This window comes from Perissodus microlepis, chromosome 7 (assembly GCF_051167445.1).
Source record: "Perissodus microlepis isolate ML-2025 ecotype Zambia chromosome 7, ASM5116744v1, whole genome shotgun sequence".
In the NCBI taxonomy this organism is placed as follows: Eukaryota; Metazoa; Chordata; class Actinopteri; order Cichliformes; family Cichlidae; genus Perissodus; species Perissodus microlepis.
In genome coordinates, this window is record NC_140467.1 from 21,481,253 (window position 1) to 21,498,319 (window position 17,067).

Genomic DNA, 17,067 nt, shown 5'->3' on the forward strand with positions numbered 1-17,067 from the left:
TAATTCTTACATCTTTATCTTTATTTATAATATACACATAGTGGATGTAAAATTGCCAGTGTTGGTTCACAAGCAGCAGGCGAGGTCTGCGTTGGGGGGCAGGGGGATTTAGCTGATGAGTGACTCATACCTCAGACCACTGGGCAGGTCAATGACCTGTCAGATCATCCAGCTCATGGCAAAGAGAGAGAGAAAGGGAGAGAGTACACGGGAATTCAGGAAATAGCCATGAGCTCCAAAAACAAACTAACCATCGCTATTCACTCCCACTCTGGTCTCTTATGGTAAAGTACTCTGAGTCACTCTCTGAGTGTTGCACCTGTAGCCTAATCACCTCATGTATTCAAGTTAAATTTGACATTTTTCTGCATAAATGCATTCCAGCATGCTTATAATGCCATACAAACAAACTGGATAGCTGCAGGAAATAAACTATTTACAGTTTTATTTCTCCCTCTTTTGCACTGATTACAAATCTGTGTCCGCCATCTTGGGTCATGTTTTCTATCTTCTCACTTATATTTAAGTTCTTCGTTTAGATTTCTAGTCCTCTGAGGGTTTATTTTGTACAGCTGAAAATGCCTGAAAACTGACCACTGAGTAAAATGATGAAATTCCTCTCAAAAGGAGATAAAAGGAGAAAATGCTTTTAAATTTAAAGTTAAGTTGTAAAGGGGGATATTTTACAGGTTAGGAGGAAGAGCACTGAATACAGGCTTGTTCTCCACAGAGGAAAAAGTGATACGGAGTGAATCATGCATTTTCACTCCCGTAAAATTATACAGCACAAACACGTATTTTTATGAGCTCCTCTACAATTGTCAAATGTTTGCTTTAGCAATTCAGAGTGCTTAAATGACATCTGCTAAACATAAGATAATACTAATGTATGAGTGAAATAGAAGAATTTATAATATGTTTGTTTTTGAAAAAAGATGCTTCAGTGAAAGTTTACTGTGCCCTTGCTTACACTGCTCTAGTTAATGATTCTCTCACCTGCCAACAGGCGAGCCATTGACTCTGTCAGACTACACCCCTTTCTGTTGCCTAATCCGGTGTGTTTACATTCAAATGACAAGGTGTTCATTTGGTGTTTGAGGAAGTCCTTAGCAACACTCTGTTGTTTGGTCCACTAATCCAGCATAAGCTAGCAACTTCAGTCAGCCATGGAGGCTTGAGGTGAGCGTGAAAGCTTATGACGACCTGTCTGTGTTTGCCTCAGAGTATTGATGTGTGTTTGTGCATTTCTATATGTGTGTGTGTGTGTGTGTGTTTTCTGCGGGTATATCATCTATGGGGGTAAAGTTCGATGCGTTAACCAGTTGTCATTTAAGTAACATCACATTTTGCAGCATTTACAGAAAGGGTTCTTTGGATAGAAGCAAAAAAACAACAGAGAAGCAAAGAACAATAGAGAAACAGTGCTGACGTGATAAAGGTCATGACACAGATTGTCGGTCACAAGTCTGTATGTGGTGAATTACCCAGACACAAGACTATATGCAGCCGTGGCCACTTAACCTGCATAGGAGGATTTTCTGTATACTTGTGCGCACGTGTCTATGTCTACAGCCCTGTAAGTCTCACAACGGCTCAGGGATATAAATGGATTTGGGCTGGTAGCCCAGCAGGGGGTGAATGGAGCAGATCATCTGAAAGCCTTTTCCTCAGTGCTACACACTTGCGCGCACACACACACACACACACACACACACACACGTAGACAAAGTGCTCTACCATACTTGCACTTACACGTGTATATACATACAGAGTCATTTCATAAAACAACTTCCAACAGCCCATAATTGACTTTGGTTTCATTCGAGAGTGACCCTCTAACCTCTCTCAAGTATTTAGAGAGCAAAGTCTGTGCGATTGTCTTTTAATCTTGAAACGTGGAATGAATATTGCGTATCATAAATGAATCTCAGCAAAAAGGCAATCTATTAAGGTGGTGCTAACCCCATCATCTTTAGTTTAGCTCATAAAAACATTGGCATGAAAGGATTCCTCGCTGGTAAAGGAATAAAAGCTTTACCAGCTTTTAGTGTTAAACTTTATCTGAAGTCAAAGCAGCAATAACTGTAGGGAGAGTTTGATGGGTAAAATAAGGAACAGATATAGCAGATATAACAGATATAACCACTGATAATATCAGAGAGAAGGGCAGCACGGTGGTTAGCACTGTTGCCGCACAGCAAGAAGGTCCTGAGCCGGGGTCTTTCTGTGTGGAGTTTGCATGTTCTCCCCGTGTTTGCGTGGGTTCCCTCCGGGTACTCCGGCTTCCTCCCACCGTCCAAAGACATGCAGCTTGTGGGGATAGGTTAATTGGATAATCCAAATTGCCACTAGGTGTGAATGTGCGAGTGAATGTGAGTGTGAATGGTTGTCTGTCCCTATGTGTTAGCCCTGCGACAGACTGGCGACCTGTCCAGGGTGTACCCCGCCTTTCGCCCTATGACAGCTGGGATAGGCTCCAGCGCCCCCCGCGACCCTGAAAAGGATAAGTGGAAGCGAATGGCTGGATGGAATATCACAGAGACTTGCTGGTTTCCTTACTGCTGTCTTAGGAGAAGTGGCCAGCCGTTCCAAGAAACCCAAGAGCATACAAATAAATAAACAAAAATAATATCCATCCATCATTATTTCCGTTTATGTGTTTCATTTCAGCGCTAATGCACTAATGTAGTCTCTTATGACTGTGTTTATTTCATAACCTAGGGGACCTTGGGTGACGCAGATGACACTTTATAGACACTTTCTAGACTAATTGAAATATTAAATGAATGTCCCTGATGATGCAGTGCTGCTAATATATGTAATAGTTTGGATTTCTGCCTCTTCACACTCACAGAAGATATAGAACTGCTCTATTCAACAGATGATTGTAGCGACGCAGTGTGACAAATAAAGTTGTCCTTAACTGGGCAAGAAAGGTGGCTCAGTTGTCACTCAAACTTTTGAGCACATAAAAGAAATTTCAGATAAGATGAACCTGAAAGCAGATTAAATGTGTACAAAAGTTGATTTATCATCCAGGCACACACACACAGACACACACACTTTTCTCTGGTACAGTATAGTACCATACTGACTGAGCCCCCACCCCCATCTGAGGATTCTCCAGGAGAATGTGTCATTCGTGTCTCTAGCTGTCCTCTCCTCCTGAGTCCTGACACACTGCTGTGGCTGGATGTTTGACGCGAATGACACTTTGACAAAATGAATTTCCCACAAGCCTCTCTCAGGGAGGATGCCCTTATGTCACAAAGTGTCGGGCTGTCACAACAGCAGACTGGGGTGGGACTGCACCAAAGAGGGAGAGAGAACTGTCATTGCTGTGGTTTCTTTGACACTGTGGTTTGATGATGTAGTAAAGGATCATGTGTTAACTGTTGATGCCAGCTATTTTTCACAACAAAGGCAAAAAACCACAGGAAAGTAATAATCCTGATTTCAAATGTACATAGGAAAACAAAAGTGACAGTCTGTCACCACCAGAATTCACCAAGATCTTACATGCCCTGCAGACAAGACGAAGATATCACTGTTTTTTTTTCTTTTGTATTGAAAAGAGCAAATAAGTTCTGTTTGTCTTTTATTTGACTCTCATCACAGGAACATCAGGATTATTTGAATCGACTCTAGGGCTGGGCGATATATCAAAAATTTATCGTTACCGAAATTTATGACTCTCATCGACGTCATTTTGCCCATGTCGGTAAATTCGGTATTTAAAAAAAAAAGAAAAGGCATGTGCAGGTTGGCGATGTTCATGTCCCTTTAAGACGCTGTGCTACGTTACAGACTTGACGGGGTGGAGTCACATGACTCTACTACCTGTAAGAAGACGAGACACGGGTGAACAAATGGAGGACGATTTAAATGTTGAAGCAGCAGCGACGGAGGTAGAGCTGGTGGAGGAGGAAGAGGAGACGCTTGTTAACAAAAAAAATGCATCATCAATCGTTTGGCAACATTTTGGATTCAACAAGGATGATATTGATCAAAAAATTGTTAAATGTAAACTCTGCAAAAAGACTGTTGCGTCAAGTCAAGGTAACACAACCAACCTCTTCCACCACCTGCAGCACAACCATGTGATTCAATTCGAAGACATAAAAAAAAGCTCAAAGCGAGAAGAGATTAGGAGGACCAGCAAAAACGTCTTCCTCCACCAGGCAGCGGTCAATAACCGAAGCATTTGCTAGTACTCAACTATATGAGCGAACTTCAAAAAGATGGCAAGAAATCACAAATGCTATAGGCTACCACATAGCAAAAGACATGGCTCCTATTGCTACAGTGGAACGCAACGGGTTCAGACACTTCATGAAAATAATTGACAAGAGATACGAACTCCCATCACGAAAATATTTTTCAAAAACTATCATTCCCTTTGCACAATCATTGTTTACTTTGTGAATAGCCAATGTGAAACATATTTATTATTAAACTATTGTGGCGAGCTCAGACAAGGAGGAGACGGAGGTATCGTTTGGTCTTGCTTCCGTGAGCTAGCCAGGGAGCACAGCCGTTTATTTACATTTGCAGAAGAACACTGCCACTAGCTAACTGCTCAGCGCGGCAACAACAACAACAACACAGGGCGCCCTCTGACCCCGGCAGGACACACCGTCGCAGCGAGAGGGCGTCACCTGTCACTATGGCAACATAAACAAAACATAACTGTACAAACAGAACCCCGAACAGCCCTGACCCACTACATAGCCCCCACCTAAGGGGTCAGTTGTCCCCGACGACCCCATTACCCCACACAAAGTCCTGCAAATGTCCAGGTGCCTTCTTTTGGCGCACCGGCCGGTCACGACCGGCGGGGGAAAAGTCACTTGGGTCAGAACATGGGGTGCCACCATCATCCCCTGCTCCGGCGTCTGCTGGAGCGAGCGGTCGGTACGGTGAGAGCCTGTCCCAGTGCAACACCACCATGCGCCCCGGGCCCGGCATGCGGATACAGTACACCACGTCTGTTAGCCCCTCCACGACCTCTGCCGGCCCTTGCCAGTGACTGCAGAGTTTGGGGGACACTCCTCTCTTGCGAACCGGGCAGTACACCCAAACCTTGTCGCCAGGCATGAAAACCCCCCCTCGGCACTTGGTGTCGTAGGCTCTGTTCTGTCGTACTCCGGCGCTGGCCTGGGCCTGGCGGGTGTAGCCATGAACCACCTGCAGCCGCTCCCTGAGCCTCCTGTAGTAGTCCATCTCTGGCCCACCATCAATCTCCGGCTCGGGGGGGGACCCGAACACCAGATCCACAGGCGTCCGGAGCTCCCGTCCAAACATCAGAGCGGCAGGTGTGCACTGGCTGGACTCCTGCACCGCAGTCCGATACGACCAAAGGACCAGGGGCAGATGTCGGTCCCAATCTCGCTGGTGGCGGCTGGTGAGAATGGCGAGCTGGGTGGCCAGCGTGCGGTTGAAGCGCTCAACCAAGCCATCGCTTTGTGGGTGGAGCGGTGTGGTTCTCGTCTTCTCCACCCCCAGTCGCCGGCAGATCTCCCCGAAGACCTTCGATTCAAAGTTACGCCCCTGGTCACTGTGGAGCTCAGCCGGGACCCCAAAACGGGTGAACATCTCCTCCACCAGCTTCTCGGCCGTCGTCGTTGCGCTCTGGTCCGGCACCGCGTAGGCCTCTGGCCACTTCGTGAAATAGTCCATAGCCACCAACACATACCGGTTCCCTGACTCGGTGACGGGGAAAGGCCCTAGGACGTCCACTCCCACTTTTTCCATTGGGGCCCCCACCAGGTACTGCTGAAGGGGGGCAGTGGAGCGTTGAGTTGGGCCCTTCTGTGCCGTGCAGGTGTCACAGCAGTGTACATGAAGTTCCACATCCCGTCGACAGCCAGGCCAGTAGAACCGTCCCCGGAGGCGGCGGAGAGTTTTGGCGTTCCCATAGTGTCCTGCCCCCACCGAGCCATGGACCAGCTCAAGCACCTGCGACCGCAGCGACCGAGGCACCAACAGCTGCAGGAGATCTCTGCCCTGACCGGGGGCCCGCCATCTCCGGTACAGGAGGCCGTCGTGGGTCTCCAGATTGTTGTGCTGGGAGTAGTAGGCCTTCACCTCGGGCTCCTGTCCCGACACCCCCGTCCAGGCGGGGCGTTGCGCCGTTGTCAATGGGAGCCACCCCCCTCCGCCGGCTGTGGCCTGAGCAGTAGCCACCCCCAGCACCTCCTGGGCCCGCTCTTCCTGTCGCAGGCAGTAGCGGCACTCGACGGCTACGCAGGGCCGTCTGGAGAGGGCATCAGCGTTGCCATGCTGTCGACCTGGCCGATGCTGGATCTCGAAGTCATAGCCCTGAAGGACCTCCAGCCAGCGGGCCACCTGCCCTTCTGGGTGTTTGAAGTTCAGGAGCCAAGTCAGAGATGCATGGTCAGTGCGCAGGAGGAACCGGCAGCCGTGCAGATATGGCTGGAAGTGCCGCACCGCTAGCACTACGGCCAGCAGCTCCCGCCGGGTCACGCAGTAGTTCCTCTCGGCTCGCCCCAAGGCACGACTGAAGTACGCCACCACCCGTTCTCCAGCCTCGTCCTGCTGGGAAAGGACCGCCCCGACCCCTACATTGCTAGCATCAGTGTCCACAATGAAAGGTTGCCGGGCGTCGGGGTAGGCCAGGACTGGGGCTCTGGTGAGGGCCTCCTTCAGCTGTTCAAAAGCCGCAGCACAGGCATCCCCCCAGCCAAACAGCTGTCCCTTGTCAGTCAGGCGGTGGAGGGGGCTGGCCATTGTCGTGAACCCTTTGATGAACCGACGGTAGTAGGAGGCTAGGCCCAGGAAGCTCCGCAGTTCTTGGACGTTCGAGGGAGTCGGCCAGTCCCGGACCGCAGCCACTTTTGCGGGGTCAGTGACGACACCTCGAGCGCTGATCACATGGCCCAAGAACGTGGTCTCTCTCGCCAACAGGCGGCATTTCGCGGGGTTGAGCCGCAGCCCAGCTCGTCGGATGGCACTCAAGACCTCGCTCAGGTGAGACAGTGCACTGTTGAAGTCGCCACCGTGCACCAACAGGTCATCCAGGTACACAACGCAGCAGCTACGAGGGATATCCACGAGCACCCTCTCCATCAGCCTCTCAAACGTCGCTGGCGCATTGCAGAGCCCAAATGGCATGACCCTGAACTGCCACAGCCCCTGTCCAATGGTGAATGCAGTCTTAGGCCTTGCGTCGGGGGCTAGCTCCACCTGCCAGTAACCGCTGCGTAGGTCGAGGGAGCTGAACCAACTGGAGCCGGTAACGTAATCTAGGGCCTCGTCGATCCGCGGCAGCGGGTACGAGTCCTTCTTGGTGACTGCATTGAGACGGCGAAAGTCCACGCAGAACCTCGGACTGCCATCCTTCTTCCCCACCAGAACCACGGGTGCCGCCCATGGGCTATTGGACGGCTTGATCACCCCAGCCGCAGCCATCTCACGGATCTTCTCTTCCGCTACCTGCCGTTTCGAGAGGGGCAGCCGGTGTGGGCGCAGACGGATGGGCTGAGCAGAGCCGGTGTCGATGGTGTGCTGGACCAGACTCGTCTGCCTGCAGTCTTTGTCACTGGCGGCAAAGATGTCCACATTCTCGTCCAGGAGGCACCTCAACCGCTGGCGCTGGTCGATGTTGAGGCCTACGCTGCTGCGCTGCCAAAGGTCATCAACAGCCTCGATGGTCTCGGTCGAAGGAGGTTTTTTCAGGCTGAGAGGCTGAGGCGAGTGGAGATGACCCGGAGCCACCGGCATCCGAAATCTGCTGAGCAGCAGCTGCCCGACGCCTGTCTCGTCTGGTCCCCGCTCCCTGCTTTTGGCCGCGCTGGAGAGCAAAAGTCTCTGCGCCAAGAGTGACAGCCAGCTTTGCGGTGTCGACGCAGGCCCCCCAGCGGCTCAGCAGATCCAGGCCAATGATGCACTGGTCTTGAATGTCGGCGAGCCAGAAGTCGTGCACCAGCTCTAGATCCTTCATTCGGATCCGCAACGGTTTCTTCCCCCGCATAACAGTTTTCTCCCCCGTCACTGTCATCAGCTGGGTGTCTGTGGGCAACCAACCCTTCACCAGTGGCCCGGATGTTTCAGGGAGCACGCCAGGTCGTATCAGGGAAATGGTAGACCCCGTGTCCACCAGGGCCTGGCATGGCTGGTCCTCAACACAGCAGCTCAGGTGGAGTCCCTTGAGGTGCCCAACTCGGCCCACCACTGTGCATCGTCCTTGGAGGGGGGCAGGAAGCTGGAGCGGTGGTCCCCGCGCTACACCGCTCCCTCCTCGTTTCCCTGAGGCTGCGTAGTTCCGGTCTTCGGGGCTGGTGCTGGGCAGTCACGCGCCACGTGGCCAGGCTCATCGCACCGGTAGCAGCGGTCGGTTGGTCGACGAGGACGCCTCCGGGGCACCGAGGGTTGCAGCTGGGACATCTCGGCGACCTCCCCCTCCCCGTCGCAGTCTGCGGCTCTGATTTGGGGGTAGTTTGGGGGGGGCACCTGCTGGTTAGGTCGCGAGGTGAGCACCAGCTCGGCCCTTTCAGCCTCAAGGAGCGCCTCACGGAGGGTCTGAGGCATGGCCAGGCGGACGTGTTGGCGTAGTCGCTCTGGGAAAAGTCCTCGCAGAAAAGCATGCAGGCTAAGCTCCTCACGGGCCGCTGCTGGAAACTCCGGGTAGCCACGACGAGCATACAGCAACACGTCTGCTGCAAAGGTGCCCAGGCTCTCCCCTGGTCGACGGCTCCGGTTGGTTAGCTGCTCTCTGCTCTGATCAGTGGAGTGCCGCTGCCCGAATCGCCTCTCGAGTGCCGCGGTGAGGGCCTGGAGCTCATGCTGCTCTGCCGGGGCTAGGTCAAGGAGTATCTGCAGTGCATCTCCCTCTAATGCTAGTGCTAGGTGTGTAGCAGTCTCCTCTTCGCTCCAGCCACTATGTCTGGCGGCTAGCCGCACTTGTGAGAGGTAGGGCCCTAACGGGGTTAGCCCGTTGTATTTCGGTACCTTAACTGGCGTGGTAGGCATAACTGCTCGCGGTTGGGGGCTCGGCGTGTGGGTCGACAGAGGTAGCCCATGAAGCATTGCCCTAGCATCTGTCGCGACGGGCCGCCGCCGCGGTGCGCTCGCACCATCGGGACCCGTCAGGGGACTTACATGGCCGCTCACATCCTCTCTCTTCCATCGCCAGTTTCCCAAGCGGGGAATGTTCTCCTCGACGGCTTGCTCCAGCCTCTGAATGTCTCTCTCCATTACGGCGAGGGTGAGCTATCCCACTTCTGACACCAATGTGGCGAGCTCAGACAAGGAGGAGACGGAGGTATCGTTTGATCTTGCTTCCGTGAGCTAGCCAGGGAGCACAGCCGTTTATTTACATTTGCAGAAGAACACTGCCGCTAGCTAACTGCTCGGCGCGGCAACAACAACAACAACACAGGGCGCCCTCTGACCCCGGCAGGACACACCGTCGCAGCGAGAGGGCGTCACCTGTCACTATGGCAACATAAACAAAACATAACTGTACAAACAGAACCCCGAACAGCCCTGACCCACTACACTATTTTGTTTACAAGGGATACACATTTTTTTAGAGAGCATGGTTACATATTGTATCCTACACTTTTTATTTTGTTCAGTTAATAAATCTTAACCACTAAAAGTACTTACTACTATTGTCTTCATTTATTTTCAGTGACATTTTACAGTCCTTTAAAGCGGTAATAATATAATTGCAATGAATAGGTCTAGGGGGAATAATATTATCAAAATAACTGGAGGAACTATGCTGCCTGCCACAGCCCCATCAAATGAAAAAAAAAAAAAACGTTTGTTTTTTTGGCACTTGGGGTGGTTATCGTCCATTTATCGTTATCGAGGTTAACTGCTCAATTTATCGTGATATTGATTTTAGGCCATATCGCCCAGCCCTAATCGACTCTGTTTGTTGTTTACAGATGCAGGGAGAACATGCATGGCATGGCTTCCTCCTATGTGCTTTGGGTTAATTGGTGATTTGAATTTGACTGTAGGTGTGAGTGTTAGCACAAATTATTGTCTGACTGTTGGCCCGTTCACAGACTGGCAGCCTGTCTAGAGTGTACCCCTGCCTTTTTCCCCATGACAACTAGCACAGTGTCTAGCTATCCAGCCAGTAGAAAAGAAACAATATCACTTTTTTTATTTTAATTTTTCTTCACTGCATATCACATTCTTGTTGGTAGGTAAAAAGCGTGCTTCTCATATTAACATATTAGCAACAACCCTTAACACACAGGCTTAATGCAAAACTCAGAAGTAAAAAGACATCACCATCACTTTTATTATGATAGTAATGTTTCTGAGCTAATTGACCAAATTAACTCTGCTCACTTGCAGTATATTCTGCTTTAGTCTGGATCAAAAATTGTGCATAATATTAAAACTGGCAGGGTAATTTCACATTCTTAGATGGAAACCTGTGTCCAAATGTCAAGCTGCTTATAATTCCTAATTTCTTCTTGTTTCAGCCTGCTTAATTCATGAGAGGCGGGAGTAAATGAGGGGACAAAAATAAGACTAAGTCTTATTATGTAGCAGGGACACAGAGAGTGCACTCAAGGTTTGATGGCTGAACCTGTTTGAGAAAGCGACGGATGGTGGGCTTTTGTACACTGCATTCATTCAGGTGTAGCTTGTGCTGTGAAAGGATCAGCTGTGAAGAGTATAGACAGTAGAGTTACAGTGAGATGGGTTTTGTGCAGCATCCTTTAAAATTTCTCCTAACATCTTGGTGGATATGGGTTTATTAGAGTCAGATGGTAATATACAGAGGAATGGACTCCAGCCCAAAGCACCTCTCAAAGGCCACTGACTTCAAAGGCTTCTTCTTTGTTGATTTTTCACTGGAGAAGAGCAAAGATGTTGACCACTTGATAGCGAAGAATGGGTTTAGCCCTGGCCTCCGAAGGTAGTATGACTTGTATGACTGAGCAACCTACGACCATCAGGGGTTTGTTCTTTTGTAAAGATGCATGGTAAATTAATCACACAGTTACAAAGGGAATACTGGTAAGATAATATTGCCTATGGGAAAAACTGGCAAATATTTATTAGTGGCACAAAGACGTATAAGAAGTAGACAGTTATAATAAATGATGAGATGCCTAATGTGGGCTTTGAATGTAATAAAAAGGCAGGTGCATTTCGCTTCAGACATTTTTGATTTATTTGATCCATTTAGCTGCTGCAGCTATTCTGTTGGATGTAATAGAAGTACAATAAAACATAAATATTTCATGAAGGAAAACTAACATCTTTGACAAATGCCATTTAACCTTTATTGCTCTGACTTTTTGTATTTACAGTGTGGACACAATAACAGCGCTGCTGTTGCTGTTGACTTCATGTCTGAGCATAACCTGAAACTTTTAGTAAGGCCATTAAATTGATGCGGAAAACGCATCGAGTTAATTTTCTCCACTATTAGAATACTGTTCGTGGATTCACGTTTTTCTGTTTGTTGTTCTTTTGTTTGTTTGGTAACTCAAGTGGAGAAGGCTAAGAATTAGTTGCACAGGACAGAGTGTATAATCTCTTTAGGTTTCAAACAGCAGTTTGAGCCCACACTTCCATTCCAGAGCTGATATGTAGGTTTTCACTACTAGCCTGCTCTCCATTCTCCATCTGTGTGTCACTGAAACCCTTTGAGCATGCCAGTCTCTCAGGTCTCACATGACTCCCCAGCTGGCTCAGTCCATGTGAGCAGCGTGGCTGTAATCCCACCTAATCTGAGACAGCTTTGTGTGTAATGAAAGAATCCACTGTAAATCCATGACGAGGTTGATTTGTGTGGGAAACATGCTAAAAGGTTACAGTTTATGTTTCATTTCGGACAGATTTAAAAACAAATTGTTTACTCAGATATGATTAATCTTTATATTTCTATATGATTTTAGCATCATGTTTGTGGTTGTATGGTAAGATCACTGGGCTCTCCATGAACTATGCTGATTGTGGATATACCACAGTTTTCACTTTTCTATTATATCCACCGCTATAAGAGTTGGCTTTGATAGAACAGATTATTATCAATCTAATGTATCTGTGTCAAGCAGAGAGTTAGAGTCATGAGTGCATTTCATTACCCCAAAAACACCCAGTGAGGTGCATATGTCTTGCAAAATAATTACTTTCAGTGGCACTTTGTGTGACTGTTTGAAGCCAAATATAGTGTGGCGTAAACGGCAGTGCAAGGCACTGAGTACAGTCTGTGGTGGAAGAAAACAGTTAAATAGGACAAATGGGAGAACCACAACACATTTCCTTTTCACGTTTTTTACTTCCCACATTGGCAAATCCAAACAAGAAGAAACTCTGTCTCACTAGAGTCTCAGTGGACTCAGCAAGGGAAGCGTAGGCTGGAGCAGAAGTGGAGTGATTCTGCTTAGTGGCAGTGGGTAGACTAGCTTTCTCTCTCCACCTAGTGATGAGACATAAAGTGCCATTGTATACCTGCGTTTTGCCAAGAGGTCCATGCTCTCAGTATGTCATCAGCAGTTGCTCTTAAAATTAGATATGGGCTATAGTGTATGTAGTAAATTAAAATGGCCACATGTGAAACTTGAGATTCAAAACCAGGGTCGACATTATTTTTAGGGCCTGAATTTCTCTGCTGTGCTGTGAAAGGTTTTTTTTTAGTTCACAGTGTTCCATTAATAAAGCTGGAATATAGCTGCAGAGCAGTGTACCTCTTGTGGAGGAAGATGTGTACTTAATGTGTTTTTAGATCTGGTCTTGTGTGAATAATCTGATTTGGATTGTAGAATGTAATCTACTGATTACAGTGTTAGTGGGTCTTGTTTTGTTTTTTTTAAAGACCATTTTTAACTTCTTCTTTGGTTTTCATTGACTCAAGATAACTGAACAATATTTTAAAAATTCAGGCCCGTTGTTCAATAACATGTTGGCAATAATTAATTCTTTCGGGGTGCATGCTAAAAAATAGCTGAAGTAGCAGAAATTTAGCTGTATTCTCTGCTAAGACAGGGCTTGATTTAGCCTTTGCCTGCTAATACATCATTGTCATTGCTAACCTAAGCACCACCTGCAGGCTCTGATAGTGTTGAATGGCTTGGGATTATTATCATTATACAGAGTTAACTTTGTGCTGCTGAAAGTGGCTAGGCCAGAGCTGCGGCCCCACATGTTAACTCTATACTCTAAGACTGTGTTGACATGTATTCGTTCTTGCTCAGAGATGCGGGTCTACCACTTTAAATAGCCTGGATTAACACAATATAGTACCTAAATTAAACGTGGGAGACCATGGCTTTTATTTAGTCCTGTTAAATGTCAGAGGGTCCTGTGATGTCAGATCTGGGAGCAATTTGGTATTACTGTGTGGCATTTCGAGGCATTATTTCAAGTGAATTAATCAAATGCACCTCAGTCGGCCTCAAGCCTACAACATTTGTGTGGGTGTGGTTTTGTCTGTCTCTGTGTAAGTGTGCAGTTTCTCTTTTATACCTTTTATGCCCCTCTACCACATTGTGTGTGTATCTTAAACTGTGAAATCTATGCATCTCTCCCCTTAATGATTTATAGGTTACCCGGGGAAACATGAACACTTTCAAAACCTCCCTTTCTTAAATAGATGTGAATGAGAAGCTCGCTGCATGTCTCCTGCTGTAAAATCTTAGAACTGGTCAGAAGCGTTATTTGTTCAACATGTTGCGGATATCACTTGCAGGGGTTAAAGTGGGATTTGACAGGTGGGTGTAGCATTGCGGCAGGAGGGGAAAATGGCTTGCCTCAGAATAACACCAAAATTGATTTGTTCTGTGAGCTCCTATGGACTTGTTTTCTCTGCGGCTGGGCAAAGTAACCAGCTTGACCTATGCTGCTACCATGGCTCTTTGTGGATTTGGTCAGCAGCAGTCTGCAGTATGTTAGCAGATGTTACATGGATTGTCACGCTGTCATAGTTGCTTTCCAGCCTCTACCTTTAGTAGTCTTGCAAGCTTAAATGAATCTCATCATTTAAGTTATTGGTAAATGAACTGGTTCTTATGCTTTTCTGTTCTGAATGTGCATTCAAAGTGCTTTATACAACATACCCCATTCATACATTCATAGAAGCACTTTTTTTCTGCATCTAAGTGCTTTCTAGCATTTGATGAATGCATTAGGAGCAACTCCGGGTTCAGTATTACCTAAAGATACTTTGGCATGCAGACTTGAACTACCAACCTTCCCGATTGGTTAGATGACCTGGTCTATCACTGAGCCACACACCTCCTTTTGTCAAAGATTTTACAAACCAGAGAGCATCTACTGCACTGCAGGTACAGATCGACTGTTGGTTTAAAAAAAAAATAAATCTATAATTAATGATTTTACTTATGGAAATGTCATTTGCAGAAGAGGCCTTACTCATCATCATCTCTCATCTTTGTCATTTTTCTTCCATCTTTTGTCTCCAAAAGTCATCTCACATTAACGTCAATAATGTACTTTCTTAGAAGAAAATAACCATGGGGTGACATTAAATATATGGAGTAAGAGTGAGTGAAAAGGTACGCCAGGCTACCGCATGCCAAATGTGAACTCATTTAATGTTATTGTGTATAATGTGCCTATCAGATTTATTTACTTGCAGCAGGATCGTTCCAGCGTACTTTAACCCTGGCTGTTTGGTGCAGCCACTTGGTACTTGACTCTACTAGATGAGGGTTGTTAAATGTACTAGATACTAAACCTCTGCAGCTGAGGCCAGCTCATGGGGCAAGGGGTGGAATTTAATTCTTGCACTCGATTAATATCGTAATGTTTACCTGATTTCGTTAATTGTGTGCCGCAGATGTGAAGGGAAAGCTGCGCACACACACAGTGGATGTTATTTCCCAGACCCTGAATGAAGACAATGATGAGAGGGAAAGAGGGTGATGAATGATTTAGTCGATTGTGATCCATAATTCTTGGACATAAGTGGAAGCATATCAGCTGTCATAACATTTGCCTGGTTCTTTATTCCTTTTTTGACATTTTTATGGTTTTTCTGTGCAATTTTATTTGTGAAAGGGGCTGATGGAAAGACGAGGGTAATAAGATACATCAGCTAACCGGGTTTGTTATAAGTGAAAGCTGGCAGTTACCAAAATAGTGTTTTAGTGCCATGCTTTACATCAGACACAATTTTGGAAAAACCTAAACTTAACTTGTTTGTTTTTGTTGTTGTTTTTTTTAATCTCAAAAAATGCATGAAATTATTATTTTGGATAGCTGTATTTAATAAAATCACAATGTAGCAGTACAACACATAAGTTATATGTGTTATAACTGAGAATACCAGAGTAATCTCAGTTGAAAAATAAAGGATGTTTGCCATATCTCAGTGCTCAAGAACACCAACAGTTAGCTGCATTTTGCGTGAGCCTTTACAGCGGTGTATTTCAATGGAAAATCCCCATTTTCTGTCTTCTCTCCGTGCAGCTGCAACTCCTTCTTGAAAATTACAGATATTTTATTTAGTTTTGGGCTAGTTAAATGTTTAAACCCTTGGCTGTTTTCTTTTGTTCTTACTTGGCCGTTTTGATTAAATCGAAACTTTCGCACACACTCACATTTTCACACACATCCAAAATCCCTTTGCCTCCCTTAGACAGACCCGTCAGGACCCTGTGAAGTGTTTTGAATGTGAATGTAGTGCAGAAATTTTGTCCATTAGCATGCCAGGCTGTCAGTCTCCACGTCGACTATCTTGCTATCCGGCTAAAAGCTGCTCTCCACTTTCAGAATTGGTGTTTTCTTGCAGTAAACACAAATCTCCTCTTTTTTCAAAATCCCACTGCTATATAGCAGTATTTATGCAATGCATCACAGTGGGGCCTTATTTGAAGCTAACGATGGGCTCGTCTCAATGTTGCCATAGCAACAAAATGTCCTGAAGCAGTCACTTAAGGGCTGGGGAGGGGTGGGGCTGGCCCTTCCTTGTGGGATTACCAGCAGCAAAAGAGTTGGATGCCACTCTGTCTGCTGTCTGTGATTGGTTGTGATGGACATCTCTATTAAAGCACAATTCACTCCCCACCATCACTACACCCTTCCAAATACAGCCACAATCAAGATAGAATGGCTCATCAGGGCTGAAGAATCTCAATCCTGCTACTTGATGGAGCTGCAATTAAGTGTTAGGGCCACTTTTATAACCTCTGTGGCCCTCTGGGGAGGCAGATGGTTGCTTCGTGTCATTCGGAATCAAAACATCTAGCTCGGTAGTGAAGAGGAAGTGAAGCAAAATGAAATTTGTACTATTCATGTCTTGTAAAAGCTGGATGTTAAAAAGTATATCAATCAATCAGAGCTGTGAGGGAGACTTAATAGACATGATTGTGTATGACATGATTGGCACTAATAAAAAAATGGCTGAAGAGCAGAAATAAAATTGTGTTTTTAAAATCGAGTTGACCAGATTGATGACGGAGAACGTAAAAGGGCATGAGGTACGTCATGGTTTTGAAGTTATGCATAGCTTTTTCCTGCCAAGGCAACCAGGTGCTCTATAAATAAACCTGTGCATGTGCTTTTGAGGGGCAAGAGGGTTGATTTCCACTGAATCAATGAAAATATGATCAAGTGAAAGTGAAGAGCCTTTCCTGGCTGACCCAGTGTAAGAGGTGGTGCTAAAACAGAGAGACAGACAGGCAAGCATTCACACTCAAATTTACACAAATTTAGAAATACCAGATAACCTAATGAGCATGTGTTTGGGTCAGAGCACCCGCAGGCACAGCAAGCACGTACAAATTCCACAGAAAGGCCAAGCAAGTTTAAACCCTGAACCTTCTTGTTGTTTGGAATATATACTATCCACTGCACCACCATAGCACCAAAATAATAACTTCATCATAAATTGAAATATCAAAACATGAATACATGCACACAATGCCTTAGTGTGTACAAACAAAAACCCCCAAACTGTTTTGGAATAGCTCTACAATGAAGATGCAGTTAGCCAGTGATTCCAGGCTTTCTTTGAGCTGCTGTCATGTTAACCACAAAGTTGATCTTGCCCTTAATATTAAAACATGTAAAGTGTCCAAATCTGTTAGTTGTAAGTGCCCAGTT

At 46.6% G+C, this 17,067-nt stretch overlaps 1 protein-coding gene across 14 annotated transcripts in view; it reads left to right on the forward strand.

The window, feature by feature from the left end:
• Positions 1–17,067, forward strand: part of LOC146383036 (pleckstrin homology domain-containing family A member 7-like) — a 140,289-nt gene that overhangs the window by 36,330 nt on the left and 86,892 nt on the right. The gene's annotated exons all lie outside the window — the stretch shown is intronic.